The sequence below is a fragment of the Narcine bancroftii genome, chromosome 2 (assembly GCF_036971445.1).
Source record: "Narcine bancroftii isolate sNarBan1 chromosome 2, sNarBan1.hap1, whole genome shotgun sequence".
Lineage (NCBI taxonomy): Eukaryota > Metazoa > Chordata > Chondrichthyes > Torpediniformes > Narcinidae > Narcine > Narcine bancroftii.
The window spans coordinates 369,344,813-369,364,283 of NC_091470.1; the positions used below are offsets into that span (position 1 = coordinate 369,344,813).

The following is a 19,471-nucleotide window of genomic DNA, read 5'->3' on the forward strand; positions in this document are numbered from 1 at the left end:
CCGATATCGAGCAGTTGCTCAAAGAGTTAAAATCTGGAACTTCGTTTCCAGATTAAAAATTATACTGGAACACGAATAACTGCTTTTAAAAAAACTATCAACATCTACACTTGGTGAGAAATGGAAAGGGGTTGGAACAAAAATGCAGGAAAATGCCTTTGGACAATAGGATCTCAAAATACACAAAGCCAAAAGAGAACTTCACAAGTTTTTGAAATATTTGGGAACATAGAATATCACTAACAGAAGCTCCACTACTAACTGAATGCTTTATTAAAAATAAAACATTAAACTAACGTGCCATGCCCCTCTTTTTTAAAAATAAAGACAATAAGAATTGTTAATGACGTGCTCAGCTTCGAGAACCATTCTCAGAATGACTGAGAGCTGAAGCTCTTCATTTCCTAGCAGAGAGACTGAAGAAGTTGTAGGTTAATGTCAAACAATGCTGCACCAAGACTGGCAACAGAATACAAATTCTACGCCTGTGGGAATTCACACTGAGCACCAACTACCCCTGCCCGCTGGACAGACAAAGAGGATAGTCAGTGCCTATTACACAAATCCAGAGGAAAACAAACCAGGAATTCAGCCAGCAAACCCACACCAGCAAAGTCCAGGTTAGCTCCAACATTTAGATGCTAATGTCAATCCCATAAGGTTCCTTTTATTGACACGTAATATTATATAAGATGTAATAATCTTGATATCCTTCAACTTTTGTCTGCCGCAAGGCAAAGAGTCACCCTGAATATTGCCCAATGCCCTGAAGAACGAGAGGCCGAGTCCCTTCAGAGTCATTGAGTGACCATGGATTCCCCTCAAGCGCTCCCGCCGCCGCCGCACAGACTGCTGTTTGATCCATTGGCAACCTGAGTTCCAGATCCAAACCTCCGACTCAATCAGGAATCCTTCAGCGCCTGAGGCCCTAAAGGAGCCCTATCTAGCCTTCAATACCCTCTTGAATCCTGGTACCTGGTTCCCATAAGCCAGTTTCCAGCAGTGTGCAGCCTGTGCTATTCCCTAACTGTACGTTACAAACAGCCCACAGCCTGTAGGGGTCATTCGATTGATGAGCCCCTTGCTGGTCTGCTGCCATGGTCACCTTTCCTATAGGGTCTTCTCCCAAGCTTCATCTCAACGTTGGGGGGGGGGGGGGGGTGGGGGTGGTCTCTCACCATTTCTGGCACTCTGTGCCAGTCCGCTGCTCCCCCAGAGTTTGCAACGCCTCACAATACACAGCCCAGCAGAAGCGCCGCCATCTTGGGCACATGGTTGCAGAATTAAAATAGAACAGCGTCAGCACCTTTAACAGGCCATTTAAAGTTGTGTGCGGAGCAATCAGCATCATGACCAGGCAGTCAGTCCCTGTGGAGTAGCAGTGTCCCCACTTTCCCAGGTCATCGGCAGCAATACCATTTATTTTTTGCTTGTGTACATTTTTCAGATACAGAAGTACAAGGTACAGGTGCAAAGGAATTCTCATTTGCTGCAGCCACACAGGTCAGAAGTCAGATAATTAAAAAAATTTAGACATACAGGCCATTCCAGCCCATGAGAGTGTGCTGTCCAATTGCATCTAATTGACCGACAACCCCCAGTATGTTTTGGAGGGTGGGAGGAAGCAGGAGCTCCGGGGAAAACCCACGCAGACACAGGGAGAATGTACAGACTCTTTACAGAGAGCGCTGGATTTGGACCCAGGCCCCGATCACTGACGCTGTAACAACAATGAGCTAGTCATTTTAAATATATAGTCGACGTCTTCAGCAACACATAAAAAGTGTTGGCGGAACTCAGCAGGTCAGTCACCACCCTTGGAAAGCGATAATCGGCCTATTGGGGCTGAATCCTTCTTCCCAATTAGTGGGTCTACAGACTATCGCTGCTTGACCTGCTGAGGTTCCTCCCAACACGGTGCTTCCCCAACACCTGCAGACTTTGTTATCAACTTCTCCCCACCACCCCCTCCAACCTTGAATCACCAACTAGTACACACATGGAGAGTTGATTGGGCTGGCAGTGTCCTGTTAATGCAGAACAAACTTTTCGTTATCATTCAGACTCCACTAGAGGATACTGTTATGGCTTGGTTAGGAAGGCTAAGCCAGACACTAATGGTTGCCTCATTAACAGATGGATATGGAAGATTTGGAGAGGGTGCAGAGGGGATTTACTAGGATGTTGTCTGCATGTTTTCGGAGGCAAAGTTAACAGAGCTTTTCTCTTTGGAGCAATGAAGGGAGGTGACTGAGAGGTCTATAAGATTAAAACAGGCATAGATAGGGTGGAAAGCCAGCACCTTTTCCCTAGGGCAAGAGTAGTAACTACCAGAGGGCATCTGTACAAGGTGAAGGGAGAAAAATTCAGGGGAGATCTCAGGGGTAAGAGAGCAGTGAATGGTTGGCATGCATTGCCAGGGGTGGCGGTGGAGGCTGGTACAATAGGAACATTTAAAATGCTCTTCATCAGGTACATGGATGCACAAACAATCGAGGGTTTTGAGTGTGAGGTAGAGAAGGTTTAGATTGTTGAGTCAGTTTACATAGGGGGGGGGGGGGGGTTCACACAGGAGCTAAAATCTGTGCCCGGGTCTTTTAGTACCATAGAATGATAGAACATTACAGCACAGAAACAGGCCCTTCGTCCCTTCTAGCCTGTGCCAAACTATTATTCTGCCGAGTCCCACTAAGCTGCCACTGGTCCATAGCACCCCTCCCCGTACCCCTCCCATCCACGTACCAGCCCATTTTTTTCTTAAATGTTAAAATTAAGCCTGGATTCACCACTTCACCAGTGATGCCAATTAAGAGTCTTTGTTATAAGCACCAATCTTTACAATTGGGTTGCTTCGCTGTCATGTGACACTGAAATACTACAGACTTCAAAAACTAGCTGATAAAGCCAAGAGAGCTTGCAGCTCAAGGAATGCTTTGAACTCCACGTGATGAAAAAAAAGGACACATGGAAGCTGCTGTGGGCCTGCATCATGAGGCCTTTATTCTCCCTCATTTCCAGTCACAAGAAAGACATTATACGGACGAATGAGGCAGCTGAGGCTTTCCAATTTGTTAAGGACGCTCTGGCCAACACATCGTTACTGGTGCACCCTAGGCCTGATGCCCCGACAGCCCTCACAGTGGATGTCTCTGATGCAGTGGTCAGGGTTGTGCTTGAGCAGCTGGTGTATGGACAATGGCAGCCACTAGCCTTTTTTTTGCGAGCATCTCTGGCCGCCGGAATTGAAATACAGTGCGTTCAACTACGAACTGCCGGCTCTGTATCTGGCAGTGAGGCATTTTGGATATTTCCAAGAGGACCGGAAATTTCAGATCTTCACTGACCATAAACCACTTATCTTTGCTTTCAGCCAGGCAACAGAAACACCTTTCTTATATTTCAGAATTCTCCACCAACATTATTCACATTGCGGGAAAATCCAATATGGTGGCTGATGCATTGTTCCGACCTGCCATTTCCACCATACATGTCCCCACCCCAGGCATCGACTACATGGCCCTGGCTGTAGCTCATCAAGCATATCCCAACATCCCCGCTTATTGGACTGCAGTAACTGGCCTGCAGCTGGAGGATGTCCCAATCGGCTCAGGTGAAATAACTCATTTGACATAGCTACCAGTAAGCCATGCCCAATCATCCCAGCCAATTGGAAACGACAAATTTTCGACATGGTCCACAATCTGGGACACCCCTCCATTAGGGCCACTGTCAGAATGGCAGCTGACCGATTCATCTGGCACGGCTTCCGAAAAGAGGTCAGCCAATGGGCAAAGACTTTCACACACCATCAGGCTGCTAAGATCCAGACACACGATAAGGCCCCGCTCCACCATGGAGAAGGTTCAGCCACATACACATGGACATTGTCGGCCCATTACCAGAGTCACGGTGTGCTTGATACCTGCTCACTATTGTAGACCATTCAACAAGGTGGCCTGAAGCAGTCCCGTTAGCTGAGGTATCCACCAAGACATTCTAGGGTCCTGCTAAACACTCATAAGACTAGTTTTCCAATCCAGGCAACATCCTGGTAAATCTCCTCTTCACTCTCTCCAGAGCTTTCACATCCTTCCTTTGTTGTTAAGTCCATTTTATTCCATTCTCCCAAAGCACTGACGTCATCCTCCTCTCAGTTACAGTATCACCTAAGCAGCAGAACGCAATACGAATTGGCAGCGCTTCATATTCAATGATAAAATGTGGGAAAATTGCAGAGACGATAGCTGAAACTCAATAGCAGCAAGTGGACATAGTTGCTGGAGTACATTCCACAAAGGCTGCCCTGTTCAAGGTCTGTAAACTTTTTTTTGTTGGCAAGATAGGCACACCGTAAAGGACGCAAGCCACATAATCATCACCTGTACATCAGACTCGTGATACAGAGGAACAGTGAGGAGAATAGAATCAGTACACTTCAAGGAAAGCTAAACAAAGGAGAAAGTACAGGAAGGGAGGTGGATGGGACTGGATAAAGAGTGCCCATTTCCAATCTTATCTTTTCCATCTATTAGTTCAGTGTTTATTGTGCATCCTGGCTTACCCCTGAATTCTTTCTTTGGCTTGGCTTCGCGGACAAAGATTTATGGAGGGGTAATGACCACGCCAGCTGCAGGCTCGTTGGTGACTGACAAGTCCGATGCGGGACAGCCAGGCACGGTTGCAGCGGTTGCAAGGGAAAATTGGTGGGTTGGGTTTCCCCTGAATTAAGGCAGGAGTGAAGACTGAGTTCTGCTTTTTGAAATGAAGGGTAGACCGGGAAAGGAGGGCAGATTCACCCTACTCCACCCCTCCTGGTAGAAAACAGATGGGCTTTTAATGACAACCCAGAGATGCCTCTTAACACGAGGAAGGCAAGTCAGAGTTGTTCAGTAATGAAATGGTGCAGTTTTAACTTAAAATTCCTGTCTGCTGAGTAGGATTTACACTTGTCCTTTGACAGTCTCAACTACATACAAGGCAAAATTTAAACAGTACAGTAAATTAGTGTGGTAAATACAATGCACTAAATTTTAATAGTGTTAAGAGCGAGTGAAATGTATATTTTCCACAAGGAGATAAACAAAATAATTACTTATTTTCGTGATAATGTTCACCTGTTAGTTGTTAAATATTTGATTTATCACCAAGCCCCAACTGCCAGCAATTTTATTAAAAAAAAACATTATTACACTGCAGGGAAACTTACAGTGATTTACTCTTTTATAAAATTAAATTTTTATAAATTTAGACATACAGCACAGTGACATTCGGCCCACGAGCCCATGCAGCCCAATTACACCCAACTGATCTACACCCTGTAACGCTTCAAATGGTGGGAGGAAACCAGAGACCCTGGGGAATGGTTTGGGCTCCGTGTGGCTGCAGGGACACTTGGTGACCTGGTGGGGGTGGTGGGGTTCTCTTGCTTCTCTCCCTCTGACTGTAAGAGGTGCTCAGGCAATTCCTGCTGGTGGTGAATCTGTCGGCCTTCCAACAGGCGAAAAGAAATTTCATGTAATATGACACTGTTTTATAACTGCATTAATAAATTGAATCTTGAAAACCCACACAGTGAGAACGGGCAAACTCCTTACAGACAGCACGGGATTTGAAGTCCGGTCCCAATCGCGGGCGCTGCAACAGCTATGCCAACCAGGGCGCCCTTGAAGATTTCTTGAACATCATGAGGGAAATGAACTATCTGTATCTTGGGAAATACATGCTTAATCATTTTATTTTAGTATACAAATAAGCATAAAGCACTAAGATCTTTTAGTGTTACAGTTACAATATCAAAAGTGCCAAATTACATATGCCTTTCTATAACTGGAATGTTAACATGGAGGATTTTAATTGCTGAGTTCAGGAACTAGTTATAACGGGGAAGGGGGGGGGGGGGGGGGTGGAAATGATCCAGAAATGCAGGTACTGTTCTTTATCTTTAGAATTTAATGTCACAAACACATCACGACATTTGTTGTTTTGTGGAAACATTACATGTGCAAATTTGCGAAAAGCTACATTAAAAAAAAATTACTGCAAATCCCAAACCTCGCAATCTAATGCATGAGCAGTGACCTGGCACAAGAATCAGTTGAAGTGTCTTTTAACGGGATGGCTTCAGGCCATCTTGTAGTGCCGTCTACCGCCGTTAGCAGGTACTGGGCATCCCAGGAGACAGGTAGAGGCCAACGATGTCGACGTGTATATGCTCAAACCGCCTTTTCGGAGGGTCGAACTGATAGACGGGGTCCTTCGCATGTCGGTAGACCTTGGAGGTCTGACACTGGGTGCAATTGCGGGCCAGTTGTGCAACCTGCTTCCTCAAGCCGTGCCATATGAACCGCTCTGCCCCTCTGCGGGTTGTGGTCTTTATGGACAGGTGGGCGAGGTCGTGGACGGCATGAAAAACCTCACGCCTCCATTGATGTGGCACAACTGGGCACAGTGAGCCAGTGGGAAACATCACACAGCAGTGTGTCGGAGCTGCCTGGCAACCTGACGTCTTTGAAATGGAGGCCGATGATAGCTGTGCATCCTCTTTCTAGGCTCGCGCCAGTTGGGAGTAGGCCAGCCTGGGAGACAAGGTTGGGATGGTGGGTTGAGAGAGGGTGCTTACCAGTGAGGTGCTGGATGGCGGTGGTGAACTCTGATTGGTGGTGCGCCAACCAGAGATCCTTGACCATAGAGAAGGCATGCGTGAGGGGCTTGTGGTTGGTAAAAATCATGAACGCCTGACCTCCAGAAAATAGTGAAAATGGTTAATGGCAAGGAAGAGTGTCAGGAACTCCCTGGCAAACGTGCAGGATTTAAGCTCCGGGGGTGTAGATGGCAGCTTAAAAAAGGCCAACAGCCTCCACTGACCGACAATGGACTGTCCGATGACACCCCCGATGGCTGATGCTGATGTCTCAATGGTGAGGGCCGTGGGCACAGCTGATCTGGGGTGTACCGGCAAGGTGGCATTGGCCAGGACATTTTTATTTGCAGTGAAAGCCGTGTCGGCCTCCTCTCTCCCAGCTAGAATCTTGCATTTGGCCGACATCATGGTGAAGAGGGGGGCGCATAATAAGTGCTGCCCCTGGGATGATGTGGTTGTAGAAATTAACCATTCCAGTGAATTTCTGGAGGCCTTTGAGGGTATTATAGTGGGCGAACTGGTGTATGTATGGCTGTGATTTTTTTCCGTTGATTGTGTTGCCCCGTCTGCAGTGATAGTGTGGCCCAGGAATTGTATGGAGTCTTTCCCGAACTTGCACTTTGCCAAGATGACCGTGAGGCCAAAATTGGACAGGCGTGTGTAGAGTCTATGGAGATGATCTTTCTGTTCTTTGTGGTCCATGCTGGCAGTGAGCATGTCATCCAATTAGATGAACACAAAGTCCAAGTCTCTGCCCACTGTGTCCATCAAGCACCGCACTATTGAGGCCGAAGGGCATATGGAGGAATTCAATGTGTCTAAATGGGGTGATGATGGCCGTCTTTCCAATGTCGACTGGGTGGGTGGGGATCTGGTCACTAGATCGACCTTTGAGAAAACCTTCATGCCTTGCAGGTTGGCCATGAAGTCTTGTATATGAGGGACTGGGTAGCAGTTGGGCGTGGTGGAGTCGTTTAGGCGGCAGTAATCTCCGCAGGGCTGCCACCCGCCTGAGGACATTGGGACCACGTGGATTGGGGACGCCCATGGGTTGTCAGACCTGCAGACTATGACCGACTCTTGCATCTGAGAAAATTCTTCTTTGGCCAGTTGCAGTTTATCCGGGGGGAAGCCTTCTGGCTTTGGCGTGGAGTGTTGGGTCGTGATGTGGCCTTGGGTCGTGATGTGGTGTTGCACGCCAAGCTGTGGCATAGTGGAGATAAACTGTGGCAATTCATCCAGGATGTGACTATACTTATCCTTTGGGGCACTCACCATGGCCACACTTGTGTTGCGAGCATTGGTTGCTTTAAGTTGGACAGTCTGAAATATCTGGGCAAGGACCAGGCATTTGGCCTTTACATTCGTCAGCAGGCTGTGCGCTCATAGAAAATCTGCGCCGAGGAGTGATGCGTCCACAGCAGCGAGTGTGAAATTTCACTGGAAATTTTCTCTGCCGAGTCGTATTTAGATGTTGCATGTGCCAAAGGACTTGATGGTGGTGTTGTTTGCTGCCTGGAGGGTGGGACCTCGTGGGCGCGTTTGTGTCTCCAGGCCAGTTGGCGGGATGACACTGAGTTTGACACCCATGTAGACCAGGAACCTCCGGCCACTAGCCTTGTTGGTGATGTGCAATAGGCTATTGGTGTGGCCAGCCATTGTTGCCATGAGCAGCAGCTGGCCAGGGCGTTTTCCGAAAGTGAGGAGAGCTGTCTGCATTTTCGTGCTGGTGGTAAAAACACCAGCTGGTTTTCGGAGCCTCTCCTGGTTTGCTGGGGCGCGGTTGCCTTTTGTTTGGGAAGGGCCCGGTCTGTTGACCCAGATGGGAATGAGCCAATTGGTTCATGGCAGAATCGTTTTTGTATTGTGCGTGCCACGTCTGCTCTGGCCGCGACCTTGGATGGGTCTGAGAAATCTTTGTCCGCCAACAGCAGTTGTAGTCGTCTACCATCTATTCCAGGAAAGCCTGCTCAAATATGAGACACAGCTTGTGGCCCTCTGCTAGTGCGAGGATCTCATCCATACGGGCGGATGGTGCTCTGTCTCCTAAACTGTCTAGGTGCATGAGCCTGGCGTCCGCTGTTGCCTGGACAGGCCGAAAGTGCTCAGGAGGAGTTTCTTGAGGGTTGGGAATTTACCTTCCTCTGGAGGGTCACGTATCAGGTCATTCACTCTGGCTGCGGTCTCTTGGTCTAGGGAGCTCGAGTCGGAGGTAATCTGCCTGAGGTGAAATTGCGTGGGCGAAGCGTCCAGAAGGTTGGCAATTTCAAACCCACTGCGCTGACTGCTGCAACTTGCATGGTGTAGAGTCCAGAATTGTCTGGGCTCATCGGGGTCACCAATTGTAGCCGTAGCTACTAAGGAAAGTGAAATGAGACTACACACTGTAAGTCGCTTGCATTTCCAATGGTTTATTTTTGAAAAGCCCGCGCGGAGCCTTATAAGGTGGCCCGTAAGTCCCACCCACACACAGGCGGTGACATCATGGTGCAGCTGAGTGCATGTGCACGGCCCGCCTGAACACGGAAGAAGACGCGCCTGGCGGCACCAGCCACGGCCGTAACAATGCGGAGCCAGTTCGCCTGTGTTATGATGCATGCCGCCACACAATGCCCTTTTTATGTTATTATGAAGGTAAAGTGTTGTTATTGGATAATTTTGGGCATACTTTGAGATGACCAAGACCATCAAGTTTTGGAACATTACTTACGGAAGGTGGTAAAAATAAATTTATCTCTGAAATATATAAATTGTTGCAAGGTAAGATGCCTAAATTAGATATTCATAAAATCGAGATTGAAATGGGAAGAGGATCTGGGAATTACAATCGACCACGATGATCGGAGATCTATTTGTACGGATAGTATGTCTAAGATTATTAATGTTCGATATAGGGTTAGTTCATTATAATTTTTTGAATCAATTGTACTTAACTCCTCAGAAATTAAAGAAATTTAAGTTCTTCAGATTTATGTTCTAGATGTTTTAAAGAAGTCGGCTCCTTTTTACATTCAACTTGGTTATGTGATAAGGTTAAACGTTTTTGGAGATGGCTTAAGGAATTTTTAGTGAAAGTTTTAAAGATTCAATTACCAATGGACCCAACATTGTTTTTATTAGGTGATGTTAAAAAGTTGAGTTTGATTTTGAGGTTGACTAAGTATCAAATTACGTTTTTAAGGTTGACAATGGCTGAAGCATGAAAATGTATAGCCATCACTTGGAAAAATTAGATTTTAAAGTCCTAACCTGTTTAACCTTTCCCTGTAACTCAGTTCCTGAAGTTGGAAAATGGCAACCTCAGACTCCAGAGGTGATCAAAGGCTTAGAAGCAAGCCAAACTCTCTTATACCTGCACTATAGAAGCAATTAAACATACCAGAGTACTCACAAACACCTGCAAATCCAAACCTCCCAAACATTATTATGCAAGAGGTAATAGGTGGATGAGGGAGGGAGGGCACAGCAACAAATAGGGAGAGGAGGGATGGCTCTGTGAGTGGAGAGGGAAAGGGGGTGGAGATCTGGGGGCAGGGAGACAGAGGGAGGAGAGGGAGGGAGAACGGGGAGTAGGCTAGCAGAAAGCGGAGAAGTTGGCATTAATGCCATCTGGTTGGAGAGTGCCCAGATGGAATATTAGGTGCTGTTCCTCCAATTTACAGATGGCCTTGGTTTGGCAGCACGTGAGGTCATGGTCAGACATGTGGGAAGGAAGAACAGAATTGAAATGGTTGGCCACTGAGAGATCCCTGTCACTGATGAGGACAGAGCGAAGATGGCCTTGTCTGAGGGATACAGAGTGTCATCTTGTTCTTCAGTTTCTTAGATCAGAACAGTAACTGCTTTTATATGTACCTCACTGGGTGTTGTGTTTTACCATGCCCCAGAGTTGTTCAATGCATGCCAATGTTTTTGTCAAATATCTGGCCAGGAATCATTTAATGGAATTCTGACTCAAAGATGCAATTGTAAAATGAGTAGAATCCATAGTGAAGTTCTCAGCATGGATTTTAAAAGGAAGGTCACACTTGGACAATATGACCACATTTCCTGAAGTAGCAATTGGATCGGAGGTCAATCCACAGGACCACAAGAGTGGCAGAGAGGATCATGGAATCTCCTCCCACCCCCACCCCCCCACATCGACGTGATCTACCAGGATCATTGTCTGACAACGGCGCGCAAAACCACTGAGGACCCCTTCAACCCTGAACACAGCATCTTTCAGCTGCTCCCGTCGGGGAAGAGATCCAGGAGGATCAGAGCCACCCCCACCAGGCTGAGGAACAGCTTAACATAACATAACAATTACAGCACGGAAACAGGCCATTAGGCCCTTCTAGTCCGCACCGAACCAAACACCCCCTTCTAATCCCACCTCCCCGCACAATGCCCATAACCCTCCATCCTCTTCTCATCCATATACCTGTCCAACCTTTTCTTAAATAATACAATTGACTCCGCCGCCACTATTTCTCCCGGAAGATCATTCCACACAGCTACCACTCTCTGAGTAAAGAAGTTCCCCCTCATGTTACCTCTAAACCTCTGCCCCTTAATTCTTAACTCATGTCCTCTTGTTTTAATCTTTCCTCCTCTTAACGGAAATAGTCTATCCACATCCACTCTGTCTATCCCTTTCATAATCTTAAATACTTCTATCAAATCCCCTCTCAACCTTCTACGCTCCAAAGAATAAAGACCCAATCTGTCCAATCTCTCCCCATACTCCAGATGCTTAAACCCAGGCAACATTCTGGTAAACCTTCTCTGCACTCTCTCCACTCTGTTTCTATCCTTCCTATAATTAGGCGACCAGAACTGCACACAGAACTCCAAATTAGGCCGCACCAACGTCTTCTACAATCTCAACATCACCTCCCAACTCCTATATTCCATGCAATGATTGATAAAGGCCAGCATACTAAAAGCCTTCTTCACCACCCTATTCACGTGAGTTTCTACCTTCAGGGAACGATGTACCGTTACTCCTAAATCTTTCTGCTCTTCTGTATTCCTCAATGCTCTCCCATTTACCACGTATGTCCTATTCTGATTCTTCTTACCAAAATGAAGCACCTCACACTTATCAGCATTAAATTCCATCTGCCATTTTTCAGCCCACTTTTCTAAGCAGCCCAAATCCCTCTGCAATCCTTGAAAACCTTCTTCATTATCCACTATTCCACCTATCTTAGTATCGTCTGCATATTTACTAATCCAATTCACCACCCCATCATCTAGATTATTAATGTATATAACGAACAACAATGGGCCCAATACAGATCCTTGAGGCACACCACTGGTCACCGGCCTCCAACCTGACAGACAATTATCCACTACCACTCTCTGGCCTCTCCCTTTCAGCCAATGTTCAATCCATTTGACTATCTCAAAATTTATACCTAAAGACTGCACCTTCCTAACTAACCTTCCATGTGGTACCTTATCGAAGGCCTTACTGAAGTCCATATATACAACATCCACTGCGCTACCCTCATCCACATTCCTAGTCATCTCTTCAAAAAATTCAATCAGATTGGTCAAACATGACCTTCCTCCCACAAATCCATGTTGAGTGCTCCTGATCAGACCCTGTCTATCCAGATATTTATAAGTACTATCTCTAAGAATTTTCTCCATTAATTTACCTACCACAGACGTCAAACTTACAGGCCGATAGTTGCCAGGTTTCCTCCTTGAACCCTTTTTAAATAACGGAACCACATGCGCAATGCGCCAATCCTCCGGCACTATCCCCATATCTAATGACATTTGAAAAATTACCGCCAGAGCCTCTGCTATTTCCTCCTTCACTTCTCTCAATGTCCTGGGGAAGATCCCGTCTGGTCCCGGAGACTTATCCACCTTTATATTCTTCAAAAGCCTTAAAACTACACCTTTTGTACTCTCTATATTCCCCATATTTACCCAATTTGCTTTTTTTATCCCACATCTCCCAATATCCTTCTCCTTAGTGAATACCGAAGAAAAGAAACTGTTCAATATCTCCCCCATTTCTCTAGGTTCCACACACAGTTTTCCACTCTGATTTTCTAAGGGACCAATTTTGTCTCTAGCTTTCTTCTTCCCACGAACAGTGAGAACGCTGAACGATCAAAGGAACTGCTCACACTGACCCTCCAAGACTCTCATTTGTACAAAACGATATTTATTTGCGTATAAGGAGTACTTTTCCTGCTTATGTCTTACTTGTCTGTATGTATGTTATGTCTGGTTGTGTGCCTGCACGCTTTGCACTAAGAACCAGAGAGAATGCTGTTTTGTCGGGTTGTATTCAGATGACAATGAACGTGACTTGAAGAGGGGCAGCCAAATTACATAGCGATTAGTGCAACACTGTTACTGTGTGGGTTTCCTCCTCCCCTTCAAAACGTAGCAGGATTGTAGGTTAATTGGGCAGCATGGACTTGTGCCGAAAGGGCCCATTACTGTGCTGTATGTCTAAGTTATTTTTAAATTAAAATTTAGAACATGGGTGACGCAACAGAGAGATTTCCATTAGGCCTTGAACGTGGTATTAAGATTCACGGCAAGGCTCAGGGGACCAAAAGCAAATAGATACAAAGCCAAATACAAGCAGAACCCAGGAGGTTTGAAGGACAGTACCTTAGTGACAGCAGCAGGAGGTCCAGAGGAAAGAAGATTCCCAAATCGTTGGAGCACTGAACAACTTGGACCAGCCATTCTGAAAGGGGGCCCTGGGGGCCACAGCACATTGAAGTAAAAGCCTTGTTACCACCTCGCGTGACAAACATTTTAAAGTTTTAAATGTAGTCAATAGGAGAGTAAGGAAGAAACCAAAGCAGGACTGCTTCACAGGGAAGGAACTTTGAGCAGAGTCTGGGGGTGGGGGCACAAGTGAAAAAAGGCTGAGAATGGCCGACTTAGAGCACCAGGTTACAACTTGGACAGAGAATGAAGTGTAGAAGTGATTTAAAACAATAAAAGCAGTACAATCTGTGTTACACAAGTCTGCAGATGCTGGAGAAGTGGTGGAGGAACTTCTCAACATCCACTAAAAGCAATAGAACAGAGAACATTATAGCACAGGGCAGGCCCTTCGGCCTTAATGTTGTGCCTACAAAAAAAAAACTAAACCCTTCCTACCTTGTAACCCTGTATTTTTCTTCAGGTGTCTAAGACTCTCTTAAATGCCCCTAATGTTCCAGTCTTCAGCACAACCCCTGGTAATGCATTCAAGACACCCACCACTCTCTGTGTTTAAAAAAAACACCCCCAATGGCTCTCCAAAACCTTCCTCCTTTCATGTTGTACATATGTTCCCCGGTGTTGGCCACTTCTGCCTAGGGAAAAAGGCACTGGCTGCCCACCTTACCTATGCCTCTCAAAATATTGTAGACCTGAGAGGCAGTTGATGTTTTGGCTATTCCCAACCCGTTGACTTTACAAGCATCAGTCTTTTGATTTATGATTTACTGGAAATTATACCCAATGTCCAAGCCATGCCCCTCAAGAAAGATTGGGGATGGATTTTCAAAGGAGGAAAGGTTCAGGCCTGAAACGTCGGGAATACGTCATTTCCATGTGAATGCTGCAACACGTACTCTCAGACCAATCTACTCACTCTCCCTATTAACAGAAGAAACTGCACACGTCAACATCTTTAGCAAACCGTGAGAAGCTGGTGGGACTCTAAAAAGGCTCCTGACTCAAAATGATGACGTTCGATTTCCTTCCATTGTCCAGAATTTACTGTCATGAACAAGTCACAAAATTCGCTGCTTTGAGGCAGCATCACAGGGCAAACATTCATATAAATAAAAAAAAATAGATAAAAATAGTGCACGAAAAAGCCAAAGTAAAGGCCGTGTCTTTGGATTATTCATCGTTCAGGAATCTGACGGCGGAGGGGAAGAAGCCGTCCTTGTGCCACTGGGTACTCACCTTTAGGCTCCTGAACCTTTTCCCCGATGGTAGCAGAGTGAATAGGGCACGCCCTGGGTAATGGGGGTCCTTGAAAGTAGAGGCTACTTTTTTAAGACACCACCTCTTGTAGATTTCCTCCATGGAGTGAAGTCTGGTGTCCATGATGTCGCAGACCGAGTTAACAACCCTTGGAGTTTTCTCATGTCCTGAGCGTTGTCACCTCTGTACCAGACAGTGATGTAATCTACCAGAATGCTCTCCTGTAGATGTTTTTGAGAGTCTTTGGTGATGTACCGAATCTCCTCAAATACCTCACAAAGTATGGCCACTGGCGAGCCTTCTTCGTGATTGCATCAACGTGGAGGCTCCAGGACAGATCCTAGGAGATGTTGCCTGACCTGCTAAATTCCTGTTTATTCTATCTTCGCCCATCCCCATATCTTTGACCAGCCACCGCACATCAGTTTACAATAACTAATTACGTTTCAAACCAAGAGATATGGGAGGAAGACAAGGAGCAAGTGTCAGACAAATACGAATCAGTAATGAACACTGAAAGAAACTCTTAACCACAAAGACCTAATTTGAATACAAAATACACAATATTCCATTTGAATTCTTGTTGAAAAAGGTTTGATACTGGTCAAATTACTGATCCTCAAAAGCATTCTTGTCAACATAACCCACTGAGCTATCTGGGATGGGAGATCATTTGCTATAATTTAAGGCAGTTTATTCTAATCTGATGCTTTGTCAAGCCCTGGTGAGACCTCACCTGGGAATATCGTGAGCAGCTTTTGGACTCTTCGTTTAAGAAAGGATGTGCTGTCATTGGAGAGCATTCAGAGGTGGTTCACAAAGATGATTCTGGGAAGGAAAAGGTCAACAAGATGAGGAATGTTGAACAGCTCTTGGAATTTAGGAGAATGCATTTTGAATGGACAGAGTATATGTGGAAAGGCTATTTCCCAGGGTGGAAGAGGCAGGATAGTAGGGGGTCCATTTAGATCAGGAGATGCGGAGGAATACATTCAGCCAGAGGATGATGAATCTGTGGTGTATTAAAACCAAAGATGGATAGGGTTCTTGATTAGCCAGGGCATCAAAGACAGTCAGGCTGAGGGGTAAAATAATTCAGCTCATGATTGAATGGCAAGGCAGCCTCGATGGGCTGAATGATGTACACTTACCAGCAACCATGCTTTCAAAAATAACAATTCCAAGACTTGGGTTCCAAACTATGGAAAAGATAAAACCCTGTTGGAACTAAGTAATTTTCCCTTTGGTATTTGAAAAATAAAACTGGAGGGGGAGGGGGGGGGAAGAAGACAACAGAGGTCTTTTGAATGCTGAGGGGCACAGATAATGTAGATGTAAGCAGGTTATTTAATTTGGACTGAGCGCACAGAACTAGAGGACGAATATAAAATTAGTTGGCCTGAGGCAAGAGAAGAGATTAGAAAAAAAATATTTTCCCACAGAGCAGTAGAAATGTGGAACAGACCTCTGGCAAGTGCAGTTAATGGTTTCTCGATTAACTCTTTCACAATGAAAAGAATTTGCACATTTTGATATTGATTGGAACTCGAGCAAAGGGATCAACTTGTTGTATTGTTGCATTGCGAAGAGGCTCCCAGTTCAAAATGGCTCCAAGTATGATATTGAAAGCAACATTAATTTAATTTTAATTTAGAGATACAGCATGGTAACAGGCCCTTCCGGCCCTTGAGCCCGTTCTGCCCAATTATACCCAACAGAGTATGGTTTTGGAATGTGGGAGGTAACCCACGCAGTAACAGGGAGAACTCCTTAGAGTTTGCTCTGGATTCGAACCTGGGTCACTGGCGCTGTAACTGCAACGCTGAAAATTCACACATGATATCCTGGCTCTATGTGATACATTTCAGAACAGTGGTTCAAATCTGACAAATGATTCATCTTCAAGGTTAGATCAAGAGTGACACTAACAGGTTGATTTTAAAAAAGCAACTCAGTTTCAATGGCCAGGTCTCAAGAATCGCCTGGCCTTTCCAACAATTAAATGCAAAACATCCTTGACAAAATTAATGAAGATTTAAAATAATTTTCTTTGACCACGAGGTCTCATGATAAATATGGGAGAGAAATACCAAGCATCAAGTTATGAAAATTCCAGAAGACGCAGTGAAAGCTGGCAGCCCGTTGGGTAAATATACACATTCTCTGATTTTAATATTAATCACTGGGTAAGGAGAGGAAAGGAAATATATCTACCATCAGGGTCCAGCTGGTCAATGGACCAGAATAGTAGGTGGGAGGACTGAATTCATCTGGAGTAGAAACTAGTTCCCAAATTCTCAAGAGTAGCTCGTCAACTGAGAGGGAATTAACGTTAGTTAGAAGAAACATGAGCCGTCAGTAATTCATAAGACCACTACACATTGGAGCAGAAATAGGCTATTCAGCCCATCGAGTCTGTCCCGCCATTTAATCATGAGCTGATCCATTTTCCCCGCTCAGCCCCACTGCCCGGCCTTCTCCCCGAAATCTCTGATGCCAAGAACCTATTAATCTCTGCCTTAAATACACCCAATGACCTGTCCTTCACAACTGCCTGTGGCAACAAATTCCACAGACTTACCACCCACTGGCTGAAGAAATTCTTCCGCATCTCTGCTCTAAGCGGACAGCCTTCATTCCTGAAGGTGTGCCCTCTTAGAAGACTCTCCCACCATGGGAAACAACCTTTCGACATCTACTCTGTCCACACCTTTCAACATTTTAGGAGAATGAGATCCCCTCTCATTCTCCTAAATTCCAACTAGTTCAGGCCAAGACCTGTCAAACACTCACCCTTTCATTCCCGGAATTGTCCTTGCGACCCCTCTCTAACATCAGCTCATTCTTTCTTAAATAAGTCCAAAACTGCTCACAATCCTCCACGTGAGGTCTCACCAGGGCCTTATAAATCCCAACATCACATCCCTGCTCTTATATTCCATTCCCCATGAAATACATGACAACATTGCATTTGCCACCTTCACCACTGACTCAACCTACAAGTATAACTTTAGGCTATCCTGCATGAGGACTTGTGTAGAAACTTGAACAGAAACTGCTGTAAATATTCAGCATCAAGAATAGGAGAGAGACTTTGAATACAGATGCTACAAAATAAACAATGAGGTCAGTCTCAGAAACCAAGGCATCAGGTGAGGTGACTGGTGTCTCTGCATACAGAAGAAGAAACCCTGCGCTGGAGAAGGTGGTTGCATTGATGTGTACCCTTGCTGAGGCAAGAAATATCCAAAATTTCAACAGCGCCAAGTAATTTCAACCAACCTCTATTCATTTGCGAAAAAACGTGAATAGGGTGGTGAAGAAGGCTTTTAGTATGCTGGCCTTTATCAATCATTGCATGGAATATAGGAGTTGGGAGGTGATGTTGAGATTGTAGAAGACGTTGGTGCGGCCTAATTTGGAGTTCTGTGTGCAGTTCTGGTCGCCTAATTATAGGAAGGATAGAAACAGAGTGGAGAGAGAGCAGAGAAGGTTGACCAGAATGTTACCTGGGTTTAAGCATCTAGAGTATAGGGAGAGATTGGAAAGATTAGGTCTTTATTCTTTGGAGCGTAGAAGGTTGAGAGGGGATTTGATAGAAGTATTTAAGATTATGAAAGGGATAGACAGAGTGGATGTGGATAGACTATTTCCGTTAAGAGGAGGAAAGATTAAAACAAGAGGACATGAGTTAAGAATTAAGGGGCAGAGGTTTAGAGGTAACATGAGGGGGAACTTCTTGACTCAGAGAGTGGTAGCCATGTGGAATGAGCTTCCGGGAGAAATAGTGGCGGCGGAGTCAATTGTATTATTTAAGAAAAGGTTGGACAGGTCTATGGATGAGAAGAAGATGGAGGGTTATGGGCATTGTGCAGGGAGGTGGGACTAGAGAGGGGTGTTTGGTTCGGTGCAGACTAGAAGGGCCTAATGGCCTGTTTCCGTGCTGTAATTGTTATGTTATGTTATAAAAGTAAATCATGAAAAATCTGCAGTTACCGTGGTTGAAGTCAAAGCACACAAAGCTGGAGAATCTCAGCAGGTCAAACAGTGTCCTTTAGAGGGCAGCAAAGGTAAAGATACATAAACGACGTTTCGGGCTTAAGCCCTTCATCAAGGTATGAGAGAATGTTGGCGGGCGTCCGGATACAAAGATAAGGGGAAGGGGAGGTGGCAACAGCAGGACATGATAGGTGGAGAAGGGAGGAAGGGGACAGCAGCAATCAAGGGGAGGAGGGATGGTTGAGTGAGTGGAGGGGCAAGGGAGGGGGAGAACTGGAAAGACTGGAAAGAAAAGGTGAGCAAGTTTAGCAGAAAGTAGACAAGTTGATGTTAATGCCATCTTGCTGGAGAGCGCCCAGGTGGAAAATAAGGTGTTCCTCCAATCTGCGGGTGGTCAGGGTGGGATAGTACATAAGGCCATGAACAGGCGTGCGAGTGTGGGAATGTGACTCAGAATTGAAATGATTGGTTACTTGGAGGTCACTATGCGAACCATGTAGAGGAGCAGAGCGAAGTGAACTTGCAATCTGCGACTGCACTCTGATGTACAGAAGGCCACAAAAGGAGCACCAGGTGGAGTAAATAAGGCCTCACGTGAAAGGCCTGTTTGGGGCCCCGGACCATGACAGAGGGAGGAGGTGTGGGGGCAAGTGTTTCACCTCTTGCAGCCAAAGGGGAAGTGTCGGGGGGGGGGGGGGGGGGGAAACAAGTGAACAAGAGAATCACGGAGCAAGTGGTCCCTATGGACAAGAGTGGAGGAGAAGGAAAAATGTGCCTGGCAGTAAGATCTTGTAGCAAATGACACAAATTCTGGTGAATAATGTGTTGGATGCAGAGGCTGGTGGGGTGGTAGTTGAGGATGACAGGGATTCAATGTTTGTT

At 45.7% G+C, this 19,471-nt stretch overlaps 1 protein-coding gene across 5 annotated transcripts in view; it reads right to left on the minus strand.

The window, feature by feature from the left end:
* The window catches only part of LOC138755852 (transcription initiation factor TFIID subunit 4-like), a 161,503-nt gene that overhangs the window by 27,284 nt on the left and 114,748 nt on the right, over positions 1–19,471 (minus strand). The window contains exon 15 of one of the 5 annotated variants that reach the window (XR_011352589.1): positions 15,327–15,418. The exons of the other annotated variants lie outside the window; for them this stretch is intronic. The gene's annotated coding sequence lies outside the window, so the exon portion shown is untranslated. The remainder of the gene's footprint in view (positions 1–15,326; positions 15,419–19,471) is intronic. 5 annotated transcript variants of the gene reach the window in all.